Source organism: Lactuca serriola, chromosome 2, assembly GCF_051521515.1.
Source record: "Lactuca serriola cultivar US96UC23 chromosome 2, Lser_US96UC23_V15, whole genome shotgun sequence".
In the NCBI taxonomy this organism is placed as follows: domain Eukaryota; kingdom Viridiplantae; phylum Streptophyta; class Magnoliopsida; order Asterales; family Asteraceae; genus Lactuca; species Lactuca serriola.
In genome coordinates, this window is record NC_136409.1 from 82,089,370 (window position 1) to 82,113,029 (window position 23,660).

The window sequence follows — 23,660 nt, forward strand, 5'->3', positions numbered from 1 at the left end:
TATTCCGCTTCGGCAGTAGACAACGACACACATGTTTGTTTCTTGGATTGCCAGATGACCAACTTCCCGTCAAGGAATTGACAGCCGCCAGTTGTGCTTTTTCTGTTGAGTCCACATCCTCCAAGGTCAGCATCAGAATAGGCTTGAACGAAGAAGCCTGAGTTGGATGGATACCATAGACCTAAGGAGGTGGTTCGCTTGAGATAGCGTAAGATATTCTTCACTGCCAACATATGAGGTTCGCGAGGGTTTGCCTGAAATCGAGCACAATAACACACAGAAAACATGATATCAGGTCTGCTAGCAGTTAAATACATCAGTGAGCCTATCATTTGACGATAGAGCGTGATATTAACAGCCGGTTTGTCTAGAGATGGGGTAAGCTTGGTGCCGAATGCCATTGGGACTTTGACTTTGGAGTCTCCTATCATGCCAAACTTCGCTAGGAGAGTCTTCGTGTAAGCTTCCTGATTAATAAAGATTCCTTCGGGTCCCTGTCTTATATTTAAACCAAGGAAAAAGTTAATAGGACCCATTGAGCTCATTTCAAACTTAGTCTCCATCAACTTTCTGAATTCAGCTGTTAAGCTAGGATTCGTGGAGCCAAAGATGATGTCATCGACGTAAATTTGAACTATCATAAGGTGGTTACCTTCCTTTTTGCGAAAGAAGGTTGGGTCAACCGAACCTTGTTTAAATTTAGACATCTTTAAAAATTTAGTTAGCGTTTCATACCAGGCTCTCGGAGCTTGTTTGAGTCCGTACACAGCTTTATCCAGAATATAGCAATGGTTTGGATACTTTTCGTTCACGAACCCCGGAGGTTGCTCCACATACACAGTTTCTTCGAGTTCTCCATTGAGAAATGCACACTTGAAGTCCATTTGGAAAACTTCAAAGTTTTTGTGAGCAGCATAAGCCAGAAATATTCTAACAGATTCTAGCCTAGCTACTGGATCGAACGTCTCTTCATAATCTATCCCTTCCTCCTGACAGTATCCCTTTACAACCAGACGAGCCTTGTTCCTTATTACATTACCTTCTTTGTCCATTTTGTTCCTGAAGACCCACTTGAGACCAACAACCGAAGCATCTGGTGGAGTTGGAATGAGGCGCCAGACTTTGTTCCTTTCAAATTCATTTAGTTCGTCTTGCATTGCTTGAACCCAATCAGAGTGATCGAGGGCAGTGTTAACTGTCTTCGGTTCAACTTTTGATACGAATGAGTTAAACATACAAAACTCAACCTTTGAAAATAAGGATGTCTGTTTTGCTTTCAGTTGTGATCGGGTCAGAACCTTTTCAGATACATCACCAACTACTTGAGAGATAGGATGATCTCTGGTCCATTTGGTAAGAGGAGGGTAATTCGGATCAAAGGTTGGGTCTAGTTCAGCATCGATCATTTCTTCTGGCTCAGATTGGCTATCGTAATCAATTGTCATATCATCATGCTCCCCCTCAATTGATGAGCTTTGAGAAACATGAGGTTCAGGGGTTTCTTGTGGTGCTGAGCCTTCAGGCGTTGAAGCACCTTCGGTTGGAGGGGTATCTTCGGTTGGAGAAGCACCTTCGGTTGGTGAAGGACCTTCGGTTGAAGTTGTAGAACCAGGCTCCCCCTGGACTTGTGAGCTTGGCTCCCCCTCGACATGAGAACTTGGCTCCCCCTCGACTGAAGCACCGTTGGATGGAGAGTCATCAGTGGGCGATTCTCCTTCATCCATTCTTCTTGCAGCATCTTCGACAATCCGCTTCATATGATCAACTTTGTTGTCAGCTGCACCTGCTTCTGAGAGAGAAGCTTTTTCCGGTTCGTCAAAGAGTTCCAAAAATTTCTCGTGTAAATTGGCGATTGAGACTGTGACTTGGCCAGTTTGAGGAAAGATTTCCCCAGCAGTGTCTTCTTTGGCATGTAGCTTCTTGATATAGCTATCATCAAAGGTCACATAGTATGTCTCTTCAATCTTTCTCGAACGCTTGTTTAGGACCCTGTACGCCTTGGATGTGAGCGAGTAACCCAGAAAAATTCCCTCGTCGGCTTTGACATCAAACTTGTTGCGGTGTTCTTTAGAGTTAAAGATAAAACACCTTGAGCCAAACACATGGAAAAATTTCACATTGGGCTTCCTGTTGTTTAGTATCTCATATGGTGTGAGCGTGAATCGCTTGTTGAGATAGGACCTGTTCTGTGTAAAACAAGCAGCAGAAATAGCGTCAGCCCAAAAATAAAGAGGTAAAGAAGCGAAACTTAGCATAGTTCGGGCAGCTTCACACAAAGATCGGTTTCGTCTTTCGACTATTCCGTTCTGTTGTGGTGTGTAGGGAGCTGAGAAATTGTGACTAATTCCCTTATCTGCAAGAAACTCTTCAAACTCCCTATTCTTGAATTCAAGACCATTGTCGCTCCTGATGTTGCGAACAATCTTCTTGAGCTGTACTTCAATTTGCTTGATAAACACTTTCAGCTTTTGAGTCGCTTCAGATTTGAGCTTTAGAAAGAACACCCATGTAAATCGTGAAAAGTCATCAACAATAACAAGAATATACTTGCTACCACCGATGCTTTCGATAGATGAAGGACCACACAAATCGATATGAAGTAATTCGAGTGGTTCAACAACTTTTGTGTTGATTATAGATGGGTGACTTTGACAACTCTGCTTCCCCATTTCGCATGCAGCACATAGATGCTCTCTGTCGAACTTGAGCAATGGAAGACCCCTAACATGACCTCCAGTGACAAGTCGGTTGATATCTTTAAAGTTGAGATGAGAGAGTCTTCGGTGCCACAACCAGCTTTCATCGGATTGAGCTTTTGATAACATGCATATGGCTGGGTTTCCTTTGATGGGTTTCATGTTCAGAGGAAACATTTCACCCTTTCGCTCTGACTTCAGAATCACTTTCTTTGTCTTTTTCTCTATGATTTCAGAACCTTCATCACCGAATGAGACTTTGAGACCTGTACCTCCAACAAGCTGAGATACACTGATGAGGTTGTGTTGTAGTCCTTCCACATAGGCAACCTTCATTATTGTAAAGTCACCATTTGTTATCATCCCGTATCCCTTTATGGTGCCGAAAGAATTATTTCCAAACTTGACGTTGCCACCATTTGCAAGAGATCTGTATTCCCTGAGCTCCTCTTTCCTCCCTGTCATGTGACGTGAGCAGCCACTGTCGATGTACCATTCTTCGTCGAACTGCTCGTCACTTATAACCTGCAAAAATTAAGCAGATTTAGGAACCCAAAGTTTCTTGGGTCCAGGTGAGCTTTTCATGGGAACAGGAACAGTAAGAGAGATGTCGACTAGATATGTTCGTTTTATGAGAGTTGTTTCATCTTTCTTTTTAATGGTAAACACTTTTATCTTATTAGGATGGGATGTGTTCGATTTGGACTCTGGTTTAGATTCATTGACCTTCTGTTTGCCCTTTTGTTCAGCGGATGGATGAGATTTTTGAGAATGAACAAAGTTAGCTTTAGAGCTAGATGAAGATGAATTGGTAGAGGTAGAAGATTTAGAAGAAGTAGAAGAAGTTGATTTAGTAGAAGAATTGGAAGTAGTGGGAGAAGTGGGTTTAGATGGAGAGAAGTTCTTGGCTGCAGACTCTAGGTGATCCTTTTGCTTTTGATCATTTGAAGGACAAACCTTAGAGTTTTGATCTCTTTTAACTTCAGAACCGAACCTTTGCTTTCGGTTGAAATTGTCTTGTGAACCGAACCTTGGCTTTCGGTTGAAGTCTTTCTCAGAACCGAACGTTTGCTTTCGGTTGGTGTTTTCTTGTGAACCGAACCTTGGCTTTAGGTTATTGTGACTCTCAGGTTTTCCTACAGGATTGTTTTCATACTACAAATTCTTGTCTTGATGTGAGAAGTATGCATTCTGAGATTGCCAAAATTGTTTCCTTTCAGAAAGGTTCTTCCTGTATCTTAGGTTCCTTTCTCTCTTCCTATTCCTCATCTACTTTGGTTGATGATGAACGTTAGCTTTCGTTTTCGGTTTTTCCTTGGCTGGTTCCTTTTGAACTGAAGGAATTTTACGTTGAGCCGAGGGAGCAGAGGGAGAGTCTGAAGGAGTTTCACTTTGAGCTGAAGTATCGTCTTCTTTTGCTGATCTTTCATCCTCCTGAGGAATATCTTTCGTATCATTGGTGCTTGGCTCATTGAAATTATCCGGCTTATTCAAGGGTTAGGTATGTATCTTCCTTTACTCATCTAGGAGGTTCTTTCAGATAAGCCAACGGTTTCGTTTGCATTATCTATTGGAGCTTCCCAGAAGTACTCATCACAGCCATCAGCATTGTCCTCGTTTACAATAGCCGCGAGTTCAGCTGTTTGATGTAAGGTCACTCCAGTCACCTTGTATACTTGATTCGGAGTGGTCCTGACCTTTTGATTCACAACGGCTTTCTCTGCTAATTTCGGGGACTTTTGTTGGGACAATCGAGCGAACTCCACAGAATTTTCAGAAATAAGATTTTTGTGGTTTTCAGGTTCGCTTTTAACAAATTCTGAGCAGTCAACCATGTCCTCTAAAAACATTTCACTCATGTTGTCGTCCTCATTAAGCTCAGATGCATTTTCAACATCAATTTTGTTTTCTGAGCTTACGTTGGCATTTAAAGAGTCAAATTTTTGTATGGTTTCGGTTCTCAGTTTAAGTCTATCATTTTCATCCAAAAGATTTTTTAGCATGTCCTTGTGGTCCTTGGATTTAATGAAGGACTCAATTTTGTCCAGTCCATACATGTAGGTCGGATTGATATCATCAGACGATATCACACTCTCACAATTGTAGGCTTCGGCATCGATTTCATCCTCCTTAAACTCTAGGAAGGGCAAAATCATGCGATGGATCTTTTGGCCTATTTCACAGTCTAGGTGAAGCTGAGTAATATTAGAATATAGACGTTTAGCAATTAAACAAAAAACATTCCGTTGTTTTAACAATTTTAAATTGTCTCTTTGCAAATAAATGTTTTCGTCTTTAACTTTAACTAATTCCGACTCCTTTAACTCGATCCACATTCTCCGCTCCTCACTCTTCGACGCCACCCTGCTTAATTGATCAGTTAGGTTAGAATTGGTGACTCGAGTTTGAGTTAAGCTACTATCTAGATGAGAAATTCTTGTATTAACGTTTTTTAGTTCTTTCTCATATGAGGATGGTGGTACTTTAGATGAAATGAAAACAGATTGTACCTTCTTTATCAGTTCATCAAGCTCATTGAACTACTGGCTGAGTGGTTTGGCCGTAAAGCACATGTCCTCCTGCACCTTCGGTCCATCGCTTCCACCATCAGTGTTGTATCCCCTCATTTAAGATACGTCAGTCACCATGAAGCATTTTCCTCCACTGCTTTCCTTCTTAGCCACATAAGCCTTTCCATGAGTAGGCTTCCTCACTTCATCATCTTCTGAGTCAGTAGACCAAACTTCAGTGCTACCGAACTCGTCATCATTAACCGAACCCTGCACAATAAGAGCATTAATAGAAGGATTAGCGGTAGACTTCTTCTTTCTCAACTCATCCAGTCTCTTCTGCAACACAGCTTCCTCATCATTTCCATCATCCTTTTCAGCCATGTTCTTGAGAACACAGTCCTTAGCATAGTGGTTTTTCCCACCACAGTAGAAACAGCTTACTCCGGAATCGCCATCCACCTTCGGTTCTTTCTTGGGCTCCTCAGCCTTCGGTTCATTGTTCATCTTTTTAGAGCTGTAACTCCCCTGCCAGTTTCGGTTTTTGTTGCTAGGGAATCTCTTCTTTATGAACCTCTTAGGATTGGACACCATCATGGCATAATCCTCAGACGTGAGGTCATATTCCTCCAAGTTGAGGTCTTCATCCTCCATCACAGCTTTACTTTTAAATAGGAGGGCCAACGAACCAAGACTCGAAACGACGTTCTTCTCTTGCACCACAATCTTCTCTTGGGACTTAAGAATACCCACCAGTTTCGCCAAAGAGTATGATTTAAACTGCTCATGGGCTTTGACTGTGGAAACCACTGCTCTCCATTCAGACCTCAGTCCATTCAAGAAAGTAACCTTCTGTTCGATAAGCTTCCTTTCAATATCGTGTTTGATCATCTTGCTGAGAAGATGATTGAAGCGATCAAACGTCTGGGTCACTGTTTCTTCGTCCCCTCGCCTGAATTCTCCAAACTCAGATAGAAGCAAGGTTTGGATAGAATGTTCAAGATCCTCATCTGTAGAATACAGTTCACGAAGTCTATCCCAAACTTCCTTTGCCATCGTGCATGAGCTGACCAATCTGAATGTGTCGGACTGAAGGGCGAATCTTATCAACCTTAACGCCTTAATATTGCACTGGAATTTATCCTTTTCATCTTGTGCAATGTCCTTCACGTCTTTTAGCAGATCATTGTACTCTTTTTGTGTTTTAACAATCCTGGACGTTGCAGAATGAGAAAACGGTCCATTGATGATGGCTTCCCATATGAGGTACCCATTATCCTCTGATCCAATCACGTAGTCTTCAAAGTGATGCGCCCATACTTCATAGTCATGGGTGTATAAGATTGGAATCTTTGTCGTCGAACCGATGCTGTTGGAAATATTAATAGGGTTTTATTGCGTCGCGTCCATTATGGTCGTAAAAACCTATTCAAAGATCAGACTTGTAATAAAGCAGATTAGGGCAAAACAATAAATATCAAGATACGTCAATAATGAGATGACGGCTCAATAGATATCGATAGTTGCGGAAAAACCCTAATGGAAATCTTTTTCACAGAAAAGATGTGTATCGATTACACAGCCTCCTGCTCTGATACCAATTGAAGAGATTAAAAACCTTTAATCAAGGAAGATCGATTAGATCTTGAACAAGTATATAAATATAAAACTGTAAGAACGCAATAAAAAGAACAAGACAAGATTGAATCAAACGAGTCGAATGATTAAAACAAAATCCTCAGAAGAGCTCGATTAAGAACATCAACTGTAGAGGATTAGAAGGTTACAAGAACGATTAAAGAAACCTGTTATTCTCTAGAGTAATCGCTAATATCTTTTTAATCGTTTCTATCGTTGTAAATCCTTAACCTAATATGCATGCAAGCATTAACTTATATACAATGCATAAAAGGCTCACGGTTGGACAGGCCCAAACCGGAGTGTACATGGCTAAGCTATCGAGCCCAAAAGACGCAACATCAAAATGAACTTCAGCCCAACAAAATCTATTAGGATATTGCTCGCCATAGCTGCCTTTCATGACTATGAAATCTGGCAGATGGATGTCAAGACTGCCTTCCTTAACGGGAAGTTGGCTGAGGATGTTTACATGAGTCAGCCAGAGGGTTTTGTTGATGCAAAGTTTCCCAATAGAGTATGCAAGCTTGAGAAATCCATTTATGGATTGAAACAAGCATCTCGCAGCTGGAATCTTTGCTTCCATGAGAAAGTCAAAGAGTTTGGTTTCTCTAGAAGTGAAGATGAGTTTTGTGTGTATATCAAGGCTAGTGGGAGTATAGTAACTTTTCTGGTGTTATATGTCGATGACATATTACTCATTGGTAACGACGTTCCAACCTTGAATGAAGTTAAGTCTTGGCTTGGAAAGTGTTTTTCCATGAAAGACCTAGGAGAAGCCGCCTATATTCTTGGGATTAGAATATTGAGAGATAGAAAGAAGAGACTAATTGGACTTAGTCAAAGCACATAGTTGGATAAGGTACTAAAGAGGTTTAGTATGGAAAATTCCAAGAAGGGAGAGGTACCTATCCAGAGCAATACCAAATTGAGTAAGACTCAATGCCCGAGTACAGATGAGGAAATAGATGACATGAGTTGTGTACCTTATGCTTCCGCTGTCGGATCGATCATGTACGCTATGACATGTACTTGCCCTGATGTGTCATTTGCTTTGAGCATGGTCAGTCGCTATCAGGGAAACCCAGGTAGAGCTCATTGGATAGCCGTGAAGAATATACTCAAGTATTTGCGAAGAACGAAGGACTGGGTCCTTGTACTTGGTGGCAATGATACTTTGAGAGTAGATGGTTATAGTGATGCCAGCTTTCAGACGGATAGAGATAACTTCCGTTCTCAGTCAGGCTGGGTATTCTTATTAAATGGAGGAGCAGTTACTTGGAACAGTTCCAAGCAAGATACGGTGGCTGATTCTACTTGTGAATCAGAGTACATAGCAGCAAGTGAAGCGTCGAAAGAAGCAGCTTGGTTGAGGAACTTCATCGGGGATCTTGGAGTTGTTCCAACCATCCATGAGCCTATGGAACTGTTCTGCGATAATGAAGGAGCGGTTGCCTTGACAAAGGAACCGAGAGATCATGGTAAAACCAGACATATCGACAGAAAGTACCATTTCATCAGACATAGAGTAGAAGAAGGCCATCTTATAGTGAAGAGGGTGTCATCTGAAGATAACCCAGCAGATCCCCTCACAAAGGGTCTGAGTAGGGCTAAGCATATTCAGCATGCTCGGAGCATAGGACTGAAGGATGATATTAGTTTTAGTAGTTAGATTAGTTTTGTTTTGAAACTTGTAACAAAGTAAATGTAATTGACTTTTGGTGATTAAATAATAAAGTATTATTTATAAGTTTGGGTTCTACCTTTTGTCAATTATTGTGTTTCATTTTTGCATGTTTTACTTCCCAAATAATAAGATTATTCAAACTCCACAGTCGCTCATACTTTTGGAAGTAAGTAGTGAATCAAGACTGTCATGAACTGGATTGTAGATTGTCTAAGGATAGACATGGCAATAGATTTTGCTGCAACGTTCATGAGTACTCAGAAATTGAGATTTGAGTATTGGATAAACCGTCGTTTAGAGTATTACTTCATGGAGTTCATCACGAGTAATACTGAGACGATAATATCTTATAATCTTGAAACAAAGATATTAGAGTTGTAATTTGCAAGTCGGCTATGCATTGGTAATACGAAAACGCATCAGTAACTTGGTGTTATAAAACGTATTATCATGTATGGTTTGATGAGTAAAAGATACAAGCATATGAGTCAATGTTTATTCGTTCCTTTTTCCTTAATGGGAAAAAGCAATATCTGTGGGCCCCTCGATGATTTGGTGTTGACTTATGTGCTGGGCCCAGCCAGGACTAAATTGATGTGTTCAATTAGAAGTCCTACATCATCACTAATCAGGAATCGGGAAACATAGATTCTGGACAAAGAGGTTGATTGCATTCCATGTCTTTTGTCTAGGGATATCTAGCAGAACGAAGGATTATATGATCACTTATCTTAGGACACGTAACTGACTGGGTCAGAGTTCGGCAGCAGCTTTTTGGAAGCTACAATTGCTGGTCAAATTTAGAAGGCATACTAGCAATTATACTTACAGACTTATCCAAGTGGGAGAATGTTGGATTAGGTGTCTAAGCCCATAACTATAATTGGTATGTACTTGAATTGATAGCAGCACAGTCCTTTTGGGTTGCCCTCAAACCTAGCAACCGGACAAGGAAATTATGAAATGAGAGAAATTAATTTATTATAAGATGAATAAATTAATATAAATGAATTTATTAATATGTTAAAAGATTAATATATTAATAAGAAATCATTTTGTTTAATTAATTGTTAGCCAGAAATTAATTAGAATTAATTTCGGGGTTAAAAGAATTAATTATAAGGTGCAGGGACTAGTTTGCACTTATCTAATAGTTGAGTGGAAGGCTCTAGAACCCCCTTGGATAATGGTGGACGAAATCTTTAGGGGAAACCCTAATAATTTCGTCCATAGGGGCTTGCATAAGGCCCTTGGGTTTGCTTAGGCCCTAAGCAAAGGATAACTAGGGTTTCCCCTAAACCCTAGATCCCTCGGCTATATAAGGAGCCTCCTGGTTCATGTTTTGGTCACTCTTTTCTTTTGAAGAAACCCTAAGGGCCGAAATTTTGCATACTCCCTCTTCCCTCTCTCCTCTACTTTCCTTCTTGCTAGTTTGGGTGTGATTCCATTAGAGGCATTACACTTGTGGTGCTAAGCTTCCAAGAAGATCAAGATCAAGATCAAGGGAATCATCAATTGTTTACTATAACAATTGAAAGGTATGTAATTACTAAACCCTAGTTTGTAAATTTCGATTATAGCCTCTCTCCTCTAGGGTTCTTGTTTTGCAATTCAAAGTTGTATGTTCAATAGATAAAACATAGATCCAAAGTAGGTTGCATGTGAACTTAGGAATTGTTTTCTAGTTTATTTGTTTTACCTAAAACCCATCAAATAGGTGTCCCAACTCCCTCCAAAATCCAAAACACACCATCGGAGCATATCCTCGAGCGTTTGAATCGTCCGCTCACTTTGCCCGTCCGTCTCTGGGTGGTATGCGGTACTAAAATGCAGCCTCGTACCCAACTCCTCGTGAAACTTCTTCCAAAATCTGGAAGTAAATCGTACGTCTCGATCTGAAACAATCGACAGTGGAACCCCATGCCGCGATACCACCTCCATCACATACAACTCTGCTAAATTGCATCGACTCCTCTCGCAGTCCTTGGTAATTTGGTGATAAAATCCATGGTAATCTGTTCCCACTTCCACTCGGAAATCTCCAACGGTTGCAGCATACCATGCGGACGTTGGTGCTCGGCCTTAACCTGGCGACAAGTTAGGCACCTCTCGATGAACCATGCAACATCCCTCTTCATACAGGGCCACAAATACTCCTTCTTTAGGTCCAAATACATCTTAGTAGCCCCGGGATGGATTGACAACTTCGATCGATGCGCCTCTTCCATCAAAATGGTACGCGTCCCGCCCACAAATGGTACCCAACTCCGACCCTGAAATGTCATAAGTCCCCGACTATCAGTAACGAACTCCGATACCTGCCCGACAACCCGCTCTCGCATTCGGTTTTCTGGTCTCGCAGCCTCAGCCTGGGCTCATCGGATGGTGTCCAATACCGGAGTCATCACCGTCAACCTCATACAAACGTCTCGGATCGGGGCGATCTCCTTCCTACGGCTCAAAGCATTGGCTACGACATTAGCCTTGCCCGGGTGGTACAGGATCTCACAATCATAATCCTTCACCACATCCAACCATCTCCTCTGGTGCATATTCAGTTTTGGCTGATCCATCAAGTACTTCAGACTCTTGTGGTCCGTGTATATGGTACACCGAACCCCATATAGATAGTGCCGCCAGATCTTGAGGGCAAACACCACAGTCCCCGACTCCAGATCGTGGGTGGGATATCTCGAATCATGAGGCTTCAGCTGCCTCGATGCATACGCTATAACGTGCCCCCTCTGCATAAGCACTGCCCCTAACCCCGATATTGATGCATCATAATATACCACAAAATCATGCATCCCCTCCGAGACTGCGAGCACCGGGGCTTCACACAACTTCTAGCAAAGTGTCTCAAATGAGGACTGCTGCTCCGGACCCCATGAAAATGCAACACCCTTCCGGGTCATCTTGGTTAGTGGCACGACGATCTTTGAGAAATCCCAAATAAACCTTCGATAATAGCCGACCAATCCCAGAAAGCTCCTGATCTCAGTGGGTGATCTCGGCACCTCCCATCTCATCACCGCCTCAATCTTGGCCGGATCGACCAATATCTCTTTCTGGTTAACAAGATGCCCAAGGAATTGGACCTCTCGTAACCAGAAATCACACCTGGAGAATTTGGCATACAGCCTCTCCGATCCCAGAACTCCAAGGATCTCCCTCAAATGCTCCTCATGCTACTCTCTAGACCTCGAATATACCAAAATATCATCCATGAATATGATCACCGACCAATCCAGCATCAGCATGCACACCCTGTTCATGAGATCCATGAACGCAACTGGGGCATTGGTGAGCCCGAAAGGCATCACCACAAACTCGTAATGTCCATAACGAGTTCTGAATGCAGTCTTCTGGATATCTTCATTTCGAACCCTCATCTGATGATAACCCGACCTCAAGTCTATCTTGGAGAACCAAGATGCCCCCTGCAACTGATCGAACAGATCATCGATCCTAGGTCACGGATACCGGTTCTTGACCGTCAACTTGTTCAACTCCCAGTAATCAGTACACATTCGGTGTGAACCATCTTTCTTTTTGACAAAAAGGATCGGTGCTCCCTTCCCCAACAGCTCCTGAAGCTGCGAGGATAACTCCTACATCTCTGACGGCACGAGGCGATAAGGCGCCTTGGCGATAGGTGCTGCTCCCAGAATCAAATCAATACGGAACTCCAATTGTGTTTCCGGAGGCACAACCGACAGTTCCTCGGGAAAAACATCCGGGAACTCGCACACTATCGGAACCTCGTCAACCGAACTTGGCCTCGCTGCGGCCACTCATGTGTGTTGGATTAATGTCTAAGTCCATAACTATAATTGGTAAGACTTGACCCGACCCGGCATGGTCCATTTGGGTTGCATGGCATCATGCACTTGGATAGACTATAATGAGAGAAATAAGACACTTATGGTTATTAATATATTATAAGTTCTAGTATATTAATAATAAGAATAATGAGATTATTTAATTAGTATTGATCAAGAATTAATCTAGGATTAATTAAGTGATCAAAAGAAGACTAATTAAATATATGGGTTGATTGTGTAAATCATCCATACTTGTATAGTGGGCTAATGCTCCATGGATAATCAAGTTGGGCTAAAACCCATAGGATGGTCCATGGATGCTCCATGGTGTATTTGAACCCATGGATCCAAGGAAATGGAAAGTCATGACAATTAGGGTTTGCCCTAATTGTAACACTATATAAAGATCTTATTCTTGACAAAATTGGTGACTAGTATCATTCTAGAGAGGGCTAGCCAATTTCATGAAGTGTAGATTTCTCTCAAGTTAATCCATGTGTATTTGGTGTTGTGTGAACCATTTGAGGTGTCACACTTGGGGCACTAGGCACTCAAGCTTCATGAAGACTTTCTACACCAAAGAGGTATGTATTCTATCTTGCTATAGTCATTGTCTTGTATGCTAGATTAGGATAATACCTTGGAAGTTCTTATTTGCATGTATAATAGAGAAAACATAGATCCAAGGTATTTAGGGTTGCATGTACACTTAGGAGTGTTAGAATGCTCAAAACCCAACAGTGGTATCAGAGCATAGGCTTGTTTTCTTGTTATACCTGCAATAGAAGCTGAAAAAACGAATCTGGTGCTGTCTGATCATCAGACTCGGCGAGTCCATCAGGAGACTCGACAAGTCCATGCCTAAAAAGTGATGAATTCGATCCAGCTCGCCGAGTTTGTTCATGCACTCGACGAGTTGGACCCCCAGACAGCATATTTTCGAGTTTTTTTGGCTAGAAATGGACTAGGAACATTACCCTAAGTTGTTTTTGAACTTATAAACTTGTTTTTGATGTGGTAATGTTCATGCTAATCCATTTTCAAAGATAATTGTCAATAGATTCATGTTTTGTATTAGTTTAAGGTTTAGACTAATTACATGAAAAAGTTTGATTTGAATTATCTTGTTCTTATGAGTTGCTTAGGTTAATAGAAATGTTGAGTGAAATAGTTGTTTTCAATCCATTTTAATCTAAGAATTGAGTATAAAATGTGTTTGTGTAACTTGTCCTCAAGTTACATGAAGAGTCAAATTAAAGACTCATAAAACTCATAATAGTTGGCAATGGTTACAAAGTGAAGAGTCTTGTGTCATTGAATAACTTTTTATGACTCCATAACTTGTCCTCAAGTTATGGAAGTTCAAGAGTCACTTCATTAAGGAAAAAATATGTAACCATAATTAAATCCATAAGTTATAAAATAAAGAAAAAGTTAGTTCTTTTATTAGTTTAAAGTCTTCCATAACTTGTCCTCAAGTTATGGAACTTGAAGAGTTTTTGGATTAAAACTACTTTAAACACATAAGTTATGGAATTAATTAGTTTTGAATAGTTTCAAAACTTGCCCTCAAGTTTTGGAATTTGAAAAGTTTTCAAGTATGAATACTTTAATTCCAAGTTAGCCCTTAGAATTTTAAAAGTTAAAATTCAACCCTTATACTTTATAATATTATAAGTTAATAATATATATATGTATAAGAGTAAAGTCAGTCTTACCGCTAGTACGCCTCATTCACGAAGCCGGTCTATAAGGTGGGTATAAGGTTGTTGCCTATAAAATGGCAACTTAATGGGTGTCCACTCTCACCCACCGCTTGCTTGACTGGTGGAGGGTCGTTAGCCGAACGGGTTTGACTGGACTAGAATTCTCCCTTCATTAAAAGTATTAATGAAAAATACTAAGTAACTAAACTCTTAATAATACCCAATCTTAGTTACTTAGGAAAAATGTGAATAAGGTGCTAATCCATGAAATTACACTTTACACTTTGTCTAAGTCGTTAGTGGAGCGTGTGTGGTTAACCGACACACTAACTTGGACTTAACAAGGTAGGTAAAGGGTGACTTAATATTTATCATAGTATCGATGGAGCGTGTGTGGTTAACCGGCACATCGATTGAGGGGTAATTTATTAAGGGTACCAAGTGATTTGCATGGTTACTTCACACCTCGTTTTGTGATCCTCGGCATCCCAGTCACAAAACCTGGAGGGCACACTCGAGATTGAAACATGCCTTTGAAAAGTTCAATGAATCTCAAAGATCTAGGAGTTTCAAAACCAATTAAAACCTAATTATACATTTCGTTTATCTTGGTGGAAATTGGTGAATCGTCATTCACCTACCTTCAAATATTTTATAGCTTGGATTATGGCATACCTCTTCTAAGTTATAAAATAGTTTGTTGGGTCCTAGCCTTAATATTTCATATTGGGTGTCATATTAAGGACTTAAGATCAACTATCTTGAATATCTCCCAAAAGATGTCTGGTTTAGACATTTATGATCTTCCCAAATCTCTTGAAACAAGCTTTCCTAATGAAGATGATGTCCCAGGGATATCATACTTCTTTCTCCTCCTCCAATTATTCTCCCCAACCCACAAGTTCTTGAAAAGTTTAAGGTCACTCAAGCCCTATTGGCAAGGCAAGTTCTAGGTGTGGTCACGTCTTGGAGATGTAGTCACATATTGACAAGCCGGGAGAGTTGGGTGTCAAAGTCTTGAGAAAGTTGGTGGTTCAACTACTTTCTAAGTCACATAGTGAGTTCTTTTGGAACACCTATGAAACAGACTATGACAAGACCCTTAATGATCTTATCTAAGATCAACTTCCTAAAACCTTATGGACATTGACAATGATGACATTGGATATCCAGTAGAGCATTCTCTTCCCAATGGAAAGGGATCGGCCATAGTCAACTCGGTTGACCAAATGGTAAAGAGAAAAGCTAAGTCTGTGATATTCTCGTGTACCATTATCAAAGGGTCCATATGTTTATATTGCCAAAGAAAGGGGCATTGGTTGCGAAGCTGCCAAAATTTATCTAAGGATGTTAAAGTCAATAAGTTTGACTCTACTTCAGGTAAATTCCACTATCTAACTCTACTAAGTTTCTATTATGAGATTCTTGATACATGATGTGACTGGGTCACATGGTGATGTTTTAAGAATCAAAGAAAAGTGAAGAAACTTAAAGAAAGAATATGTTGAATCTAAAGGCGTAGATGGATTTCTATCGCATAGTTTGAAGATCGGATTCTTGAGCTACTTCTTAGGAGTTATGAGATATTGCTTAGGAATAGATAACAACAAGTTTTCATATGGATTGTAAGGATAAGTTTTCCGCAAAGTTTTAAAATAAAAGAAAATTTTTGATCTTATTTATTTTAAAAATATCCTTACAATGGCATTTGAGGAAAAATTGTTGCTTATATGATTCCATTAAGAGCAAGAGTGGAAATATGAAATTGATTCTTTCATTTGTGGTAATGTCTAAATTTACCAAATAAGGAAAGATTCTCATCACCCAAGTTTCAAGTGGACCGGAACTTGGAATCATGCAAGTTGTATAGCATGATGAATGAGAACTTTCAAGTTTTGGAAAATTAAGACTAATTACTTATTCACATGGATGTGTGAGTCAAGTAAAGGACTAAGGGATCGAGTACACATTCTTGTGCACTGATTAAGTCCACCACAAAAGGTTGATAAGACTATTCGTCATGATTTACTTAAGTTCAGTAAATATGATTATACTTACAAGCTTAAGTGTAATTCTGAGACATTGGAAAAAGATTCCAATGTATGGCAGAGCGAATAAGAAGAATCAATTTAGGCAGAAGGATAAAAGTTTCTCAAATCTGAAAAGATGGGAGAGTACTTTAGTATCAGCTTTTGTGATCATCTTAATGATTAAGAAACCATAGCACAATTAGTTCTCTAAGGAAATCTTAGTGCATTCTTATGACTAAGAAGAGGGATCTTGAATTGTTGAAAGGGTTAAATCAAGAAGATGAGTCATACTTCGTTCCAATACAAGTCTTAGAGTCATACTCCAAGATTGTAACTTGAGTGACATGTCTCAAAAGAAGGTTTAAAACACTTGTCAAATGTAAGAGTAAAAGTTTTCTACTCTTGTACATTTGAAATTGGTAAGTTGTGATGTTTTGGATAAAACAAAGACCAACTAAGGCCAATTGTGTGAAGTGTTTGTCTTGATTAGAATCCACACTATCTCTTGGATATTTGACAAGGGAGTCTTATAGGTCAAGAGGACAGTGGGAGTCTTAAAGGTCTTGAAAGTCTCAAGAGCTAATCAAGAAGAGAACCTGAAGTTCTTCACTAGCACACGACTTGAGGTTTATAACCTATCGTGTTGACATATTCTGTGCCCATTCCAGTAAAAGTTGGCTTTACATATGAGTTCTTAGAGTTCTCAATTTGTTGCACAACTACTTGGAAGCAATGGCAGGCCCTTGAGCTGCCAGGTGGCAAGAAATTAAGATTGAGTTCAGTCCATATGAGTTTGGATTTGTCATTATCCTTGTCTTGTGACTATGATTTTGACAATTCACATGGATAAGAACACATACACCAGTAAATCTAAGTGTCATAAGGTTTCTCTCCGATTCATGAAAATGATGGTGAGGAAACACTTTCACTAAGTAGATTTTAGCTAGATTGCAATTGTGATATTTGCATTCTCAAAGTCGTTAGTGGAGCGCGTGTGATTAACCGACACACTAATATGGACTTGTGAGAAGTGGCAAAAAGGTCTAACCATTATGATTACGGCATACCTCTTCATAATTGTTTAGACTCACAAGTGTGCTATCTAAGGGAAGGTGTATGATTTTGATAAAGTCTTATCAAAACAATCTAGTATCAGAAATCTGAACTTTGGTAAGAAAGTCAGCTGATTTCTGAGTACATGTCAAAGCTAGTGGGAGCATAAGTGTTATGCTAATAATCATCATGATAGTGGGAGCATGATAATTATGTTAAGTATTGCAAGCTAGCAATGTTAATTATAGAAAACAAAAGTTTCAATTGGGAAAAAGTTGTTTTGCTATAATTAAGGGAGAGGAAATTATGCTTCATCTCAAATCTATAAGCTTAGATCGTGAGGTTTTAATCATTTAGTCAAGGATATATATGAATTTCATGTTGGAATGGCTCAACATAAGGAAATTCTGTATATGGGTCCATTATTTGCATTCTAAAATTTGATTATGATTACGGCATCCCTTTTCATAATCTGAATTATGAGAATTTGGCAAATTGAAATGGACATATTATAGCAAAAGACTAGTTTAGTCTTTATGTGAGACATCATGAATCGTGTCCCATATGCTTCGGATATAGGATCGATTACATGTGCTATAATCATTCGTTCTAAAATTTTCCAAATGCCTAGGGCATTAAGAAGGGAAAAGGTTTAGAACTGGATATGACTAAAAGGATTAAACAATTGTCGAGGACAATCTAAGGTTTACCAAAGATTGGTTGCTCAAGGACAGTTGGAAGTATAGTGATAATTCTGGAAGGACCATATTGACATAATCTGTAAGGAGGCAACTCTAGTTCAGAAGTGATAGTCAAAATGGAATCTGGAAATGTTTCCAAGTTAGAATTTTCAATCTGTGTAAGATTAAGGAAACTTAATGCAAGAAGGATGTTTCCAAGGAACTGATCTCCTTTGGAATGCTCTGTAATGTTTGTTGTCAAGTCTTTATGACTTTGTGCATAATCATTACAAGAGGACCAATGCATATAAGTTTAGAATCTAACAGGTTTCAGTAAATGGCATGAATTTGGAATTCTTGCAATTGCGGTAAGGATTTGGGACTGTGAAAAGAGAATCATTGAAGTTATGTTCAATTGATCTAGTTCACAAAGTAAAGATCATAGACAAACATAGTATGCATACTTGGTGTGTGGCATGACTAGTGTTTAGAAAACATAATGTACATGCTTGGAGCATGGGACAACTATTGTTTTAAATTCAAGATTAAAGTTGATAGCTGAAACAGTATACAATGAATAATGTGTAATCATATGGTGATAAATAAAAGGTGTTTTATTTATGTTCAAAGGGTTGATACCATATTGGATTCAATTATTATTGTGTTTCATTTTGCATGTTTTGACTTCCCGAATAAACTGGGTTATTCTTCCGGAATGACTAAGTTATTCAAACCATCCACAGTCGGTCATATCTTGGAAGTAGATATGAATTAAGACTGCCATGATGGGTTGTAGAGGTCTAAGGTGTTGGACAAGGCTACAACAATTATGAGTGCTCATAAGTTCTGAGTATTGGATTCAACCCGCGCTCATTGGAATCACTTCATGGATTTTATCACGAGTGATCATGAGACGATAATATCTTATATTATTCAAACCTAGAGATATGAGTTGTTACTATGAGTTGATAGTACATTGATTGCATGAAAATGCATTTGGTAACTCGGTGCTATAAAACGTGCTTTTGTGTATGATTCAACAAGTAGAAGAACAAGCCATATGAGTCGAAGTTTATCCGTTCCTTTTACCTTCGGGATAAAAGCGATATCTGTGGGCCCCTCGATGATTTGATGATGACAAATGGAAGTGCTCGGCCGGGCCAGGACTGATTTGATTTGTTCAATTAGTCAGTCGTCATAAATCGGAAATCGGGAAACAACAAATGGACAGAGAGAATGATTATAATCCATGTCTCAGTCCATATGATATCTAGAATGGAGGAATATATGATCTCTTATCTAATGGACAAGTCACTGAAAAAGGTCAGAGTTCATCTACAAGGTCAGAGTTCGACAGAAGCTTTTGAGAGCTACGATTGCCAGTTGGTTCCTGAAGTCATACGCAATAATAGTTTTAGACTTATCCAAGTGGGAGACTGTTGGATTAATGTCTAAGTCCATAACTATAATTGGTAAGACTTGACCCGACCCGGCATGGTCCATTTGGGTTGCATGGCATCATGCACTTGGATAGACTATAATGAGAGAAATAAGACACTTATGGTTATTAATATATTATAAGTTCTAGTATATTAATAATAAGAATAATGAGATTATTTAATTAGTATTGATCAAGAATTAATCTAGGATTAATTAAGTGATCAAAAGAAGAGTAATTAAATATATGGGTTGATTGTGTAAATCATCCATACTTGTATAGTGGGCTAATGCTCCATGGATAATCAAGTTGGGCTAAAACCCATAGGATGGTCCATGGATGCTCCATGGTGTATTTGAACCCATGGATCCAAGGAAATGGAAAGTCATGACAATTAGGGTTTGCCCTAATTGTAACACTATATAAAGATCTTATTCTTGACAAAATTGGTGACTAGTATCATTCTAGAGAGGGCTAGCCAATTTCATGAAGTGTAGATTTCTCTCAAGTTAATCCATATGTATTTGGTGTTGTGTGAACCATTTGAGGTGTCACACTTGGGGCACTAGGCACTCAAGCTTCATGAAGACTTTCTACACCAAAGAGGTATGTATTCTATCTTGCTATAGTCATTGTCTTGTATGCTAGATTAGGATAATACCTTGGAAGTTCTTATTTGCATGTATATTAGAGAAAACATAGATCCAAGGTATTTAGGGTTGCATGTAAACTTAGGAGTGTTAGAATGCTCAAAACCCAACAATGTGTCCATCACATAGGCTATGAATCCACTGCAGCCCTGCTGCAAACTCTGTCTCGCCCTGGCAGCCGAACAAAACACTGACCCACACCGGGTCCCCTCGCCATACACAGTAAGCACTCCCCCACTAGGGTCTCGTATAGTCACCAGCTGTTTCTCGCAGTCAATGACCGCTCCAAACTTACTCAACCAGTCCATGCCCACGATGACATAGACATCTCCCATCGCGATAGGAACTAGATCTATAGGAAATTGACACCAAAAATCTCGAGCACACATCCTTGAATCACGTCGGTGGCATATACCGCTTTCTCATCAGCTATGGAAAGCCTCAGGGGTCGACTCATCACCTCTCGATCAATACTGATGTGCTGACTAAAAGCCAGAGATACAAAAGCCCGACTCGCACCCGAGTCAAATAACACCAAGGCAGGTACAGAATTCACAAGAAAAGTACCTACGCATATCATAATATAAGCACAACATCTCAGCATAAAAGTAAATACACGAAAGAATACATACCAGCCACGACATCGAGCGCCGCGCGGACCTCCTCCGCAGTGAACTGAAAAGCTCTCCCATGAGCCCTCGGAGCCTCGGCCATCACCGGTCGAGTCTCGGTAACCCTAGCAGCAGGCGCAGATCCCTGTGCTGATCCCTGGTGAAGGTGCTGACACTCGGCCTTCCGATGGCCGGTGTGGGTGCAATGGAAGCAAACCGTAAATCCCTTGGGGCAATCCTTGGCGATATGCCCCTCCTTGCCACATTTGTAGCAAGCACCCGATCGACAGGCCCCCTCATGACCCTTGTCGCACTTTCCGCAAGTGCGGCACTTCTGGCCACCCATCCTCAAATTGGCGGACTTGGTCCGCTTGGATGCCAGCTGAGACTGAGCTGGCCGCCGATCCATCCTCTGAGACTCGGCCTCCTCCCTGGCCTGAGTCTCCAACTCGATCTCCCTCTTTCGGGCATTTTCCTGGAGCTCAGCAAATGTCTGGTATGTCGAGTTCGATACGAACTCCCGAATGTACCTCCTCAGAATACCCAAATATCGGCTCATCCATGCCTGCTCAAAAGAAACCTGCTCAGGGCAGAACATCGCCCTCTCATGAAACTTTCGGGTGACCACAGCAACTGAATCATTACCCTGCTTGAGGGTCAAGAACTCCTGAATCAGTCGTTCCCTCTCCACCGGGGGAACATACTCATCTCTGAACATGGTGGTGAATCTCTCCCAAGTCACTGCTGAAATCTCTGCAAGAGTGAAGTTCGCCATCATGAACTTCCACTAATCCTTCGCTCCTAGGCGGAGCTGATTCAAAGCGAACCGTACCCTCAGATGCTCCGGACATGAACACGTATAGAAGCATCCCTCAATGTCAGCAATCCATCTCATCGCAACGATCGGGTCCTGCGTCCTATCAAACTTGGGTGGCTTCATGATGCTGAACTCCCGGAACAACAATGAGTCACCTCCCTGAGGTCTGGCAGCAGCCACAGCTGCTGTAGCTGCAGCGGCTACAGCCTCAGTCACCGCGGCGTACCGCTCATCAAAAGTCTCCAACAGCGTGGTCTTGATAGACCCAAAGATCTCCGGAATCTCAGCCTGAATTGCCGCAGCCATCTCATCGTGGATCATCTGACGAAGATCCTCGTCGATCACACCGCTCGTCCCAGGTCTGTGGCGTGTCCCAACCATAATGCCTCTCAAGTACAACATAAAAATGTCAGAGACTCGATCGAGCATACTCGCACTCGATAACGCAACCCTACTCGGACTCCGATACCCAAAGGATTCTTACTTGGGTTGCCCACTGATCTGGTGTCTTCAGTCGTATGGGCCCTATATTACTGATTACACCGCATCAGCATTCACCCCAAGTCCTCCTTCTTGGACCCCGGAACGCGAATACTCTATTCTTGCTATGCATAGGCTACCTACTTGCTCTCAAAGCATCTCTTAGCAGCAGGATTCCCCTAGACAAAGGCATCACAAATCAGGCCACTTTAGTCCTAATATGAATACCTAGTCTACTCTAGCATGCGTAACATATAATAGCATATCCCATAACACATATTGTAAGGGTATTTTGGGGATTTTACCATTCGGGCACTGGCTGACTGTACACACTGCTTCATCCTTGGTTATCGCAAAATCTCTTATAAAATTTTATGCTTTTTTTATTGAAAATTTTTCTCAAATCCCCGGTTTGAGTTCAGTTACGCCCGAAGGTGCACCCGAATCCCTCAAACCAAGGCTCTGATACCAACTTGTAACAACGTGAATTTTCAAAACAAAATTTTCATTTCCTAAAACATGTTTACATCCAAATCAATTCATAAAAATCCAATGTATCATATCATAATACAAAAACATATAAATCCCAAGATCATAAATCCTCTGTTAGTGTGTACAGATCATGTCGGCGCCTTCCCACGGTCCTCGCTAGTACCTGAAACACATAACACAACAACTATAAGCATATATGCTTAGTGAGTTCCCCAAAATACTACTTACACACATATGCCTTTCCAGGCCATGACCTTCCGGTCCATGTGTCTTAGGGGACTTCCGTCCCGACCCGGTAATTCTTCCGGTCCTACCCGCATCGACCTTCCGGTCCACATCACAATGCCTTCCGGCCCATGACATCAATGCCTTTCGGCCCATATCAAGCATAACATACATAGCACATACAAACGGTTAACTTAATTACATATAATGCATACAACTCATAACATATCCGACCTTCTGGTCACACATAGATACCCTTCCAGGTACAGTATAGTGAGAAGACTCACCTCGTAGGAAGTCTAGAATCTCACATGCTCACTATTTTTGAATCTCGAAACGAAGACCCAACCCCGCCTAATCATAACGAAATATCATTCTAATTAATATAGGCTTCCAAGACTAGGCTACACCCATTTCATTATCCCCTAGAGGGGTAAAAGACCATTTCACCCCTCCTTGACTCAAAGTCCACATGTTGACCAAAACCCTAAAAGTCAACAAAAGTCAAGATACCACAGTATGCGGGGCGTACCAGCTTCTGTACGCGGGGCGTACATCGATGAACCACAATCGGGGGTCGCAACCCCTTACGCTGCGCGTACTGGGAGTTACACCCAACGTAAATCCCAGATTCAGCCATACCATATTTCTTTGTCTGAAATGGTTCAGACGCTCCTTCAACTTCTAGATCTGGCTCTCTTTAAGTCTCCTAACCCATAAAGTCTGAACCTTTAAGCCTTGGCATGGCTGTAAAGGCTCCTACACCCTCTAATACCTTTCTTTTCACCTCCAAAGATCTAGTTCTCATGTATTGATAAATATTTACGTCAAAGATTACATTTTTATGAACATACAACTCAAACAGACCTGGAATATGATAGATCTAAGCCAATGGAGACTACTTGCTCATAAAGTCTCCATCTTTGGGACCAAAAACCCTAGAAATTGGTCCAAGAAGCATACGATAAGAACTACAAGGAAAGATTTGAACCTTTTACCTCAGGAAGAAGCTCCAACCTTTGTTATCCTCGGACCTACACTTGTCCACCAGCTTCTAGCCTCCACAATGGACTTCTCTTCTCTTTTGCTACCTTGAAATGACACCTTGAAGCTTAGAACACTC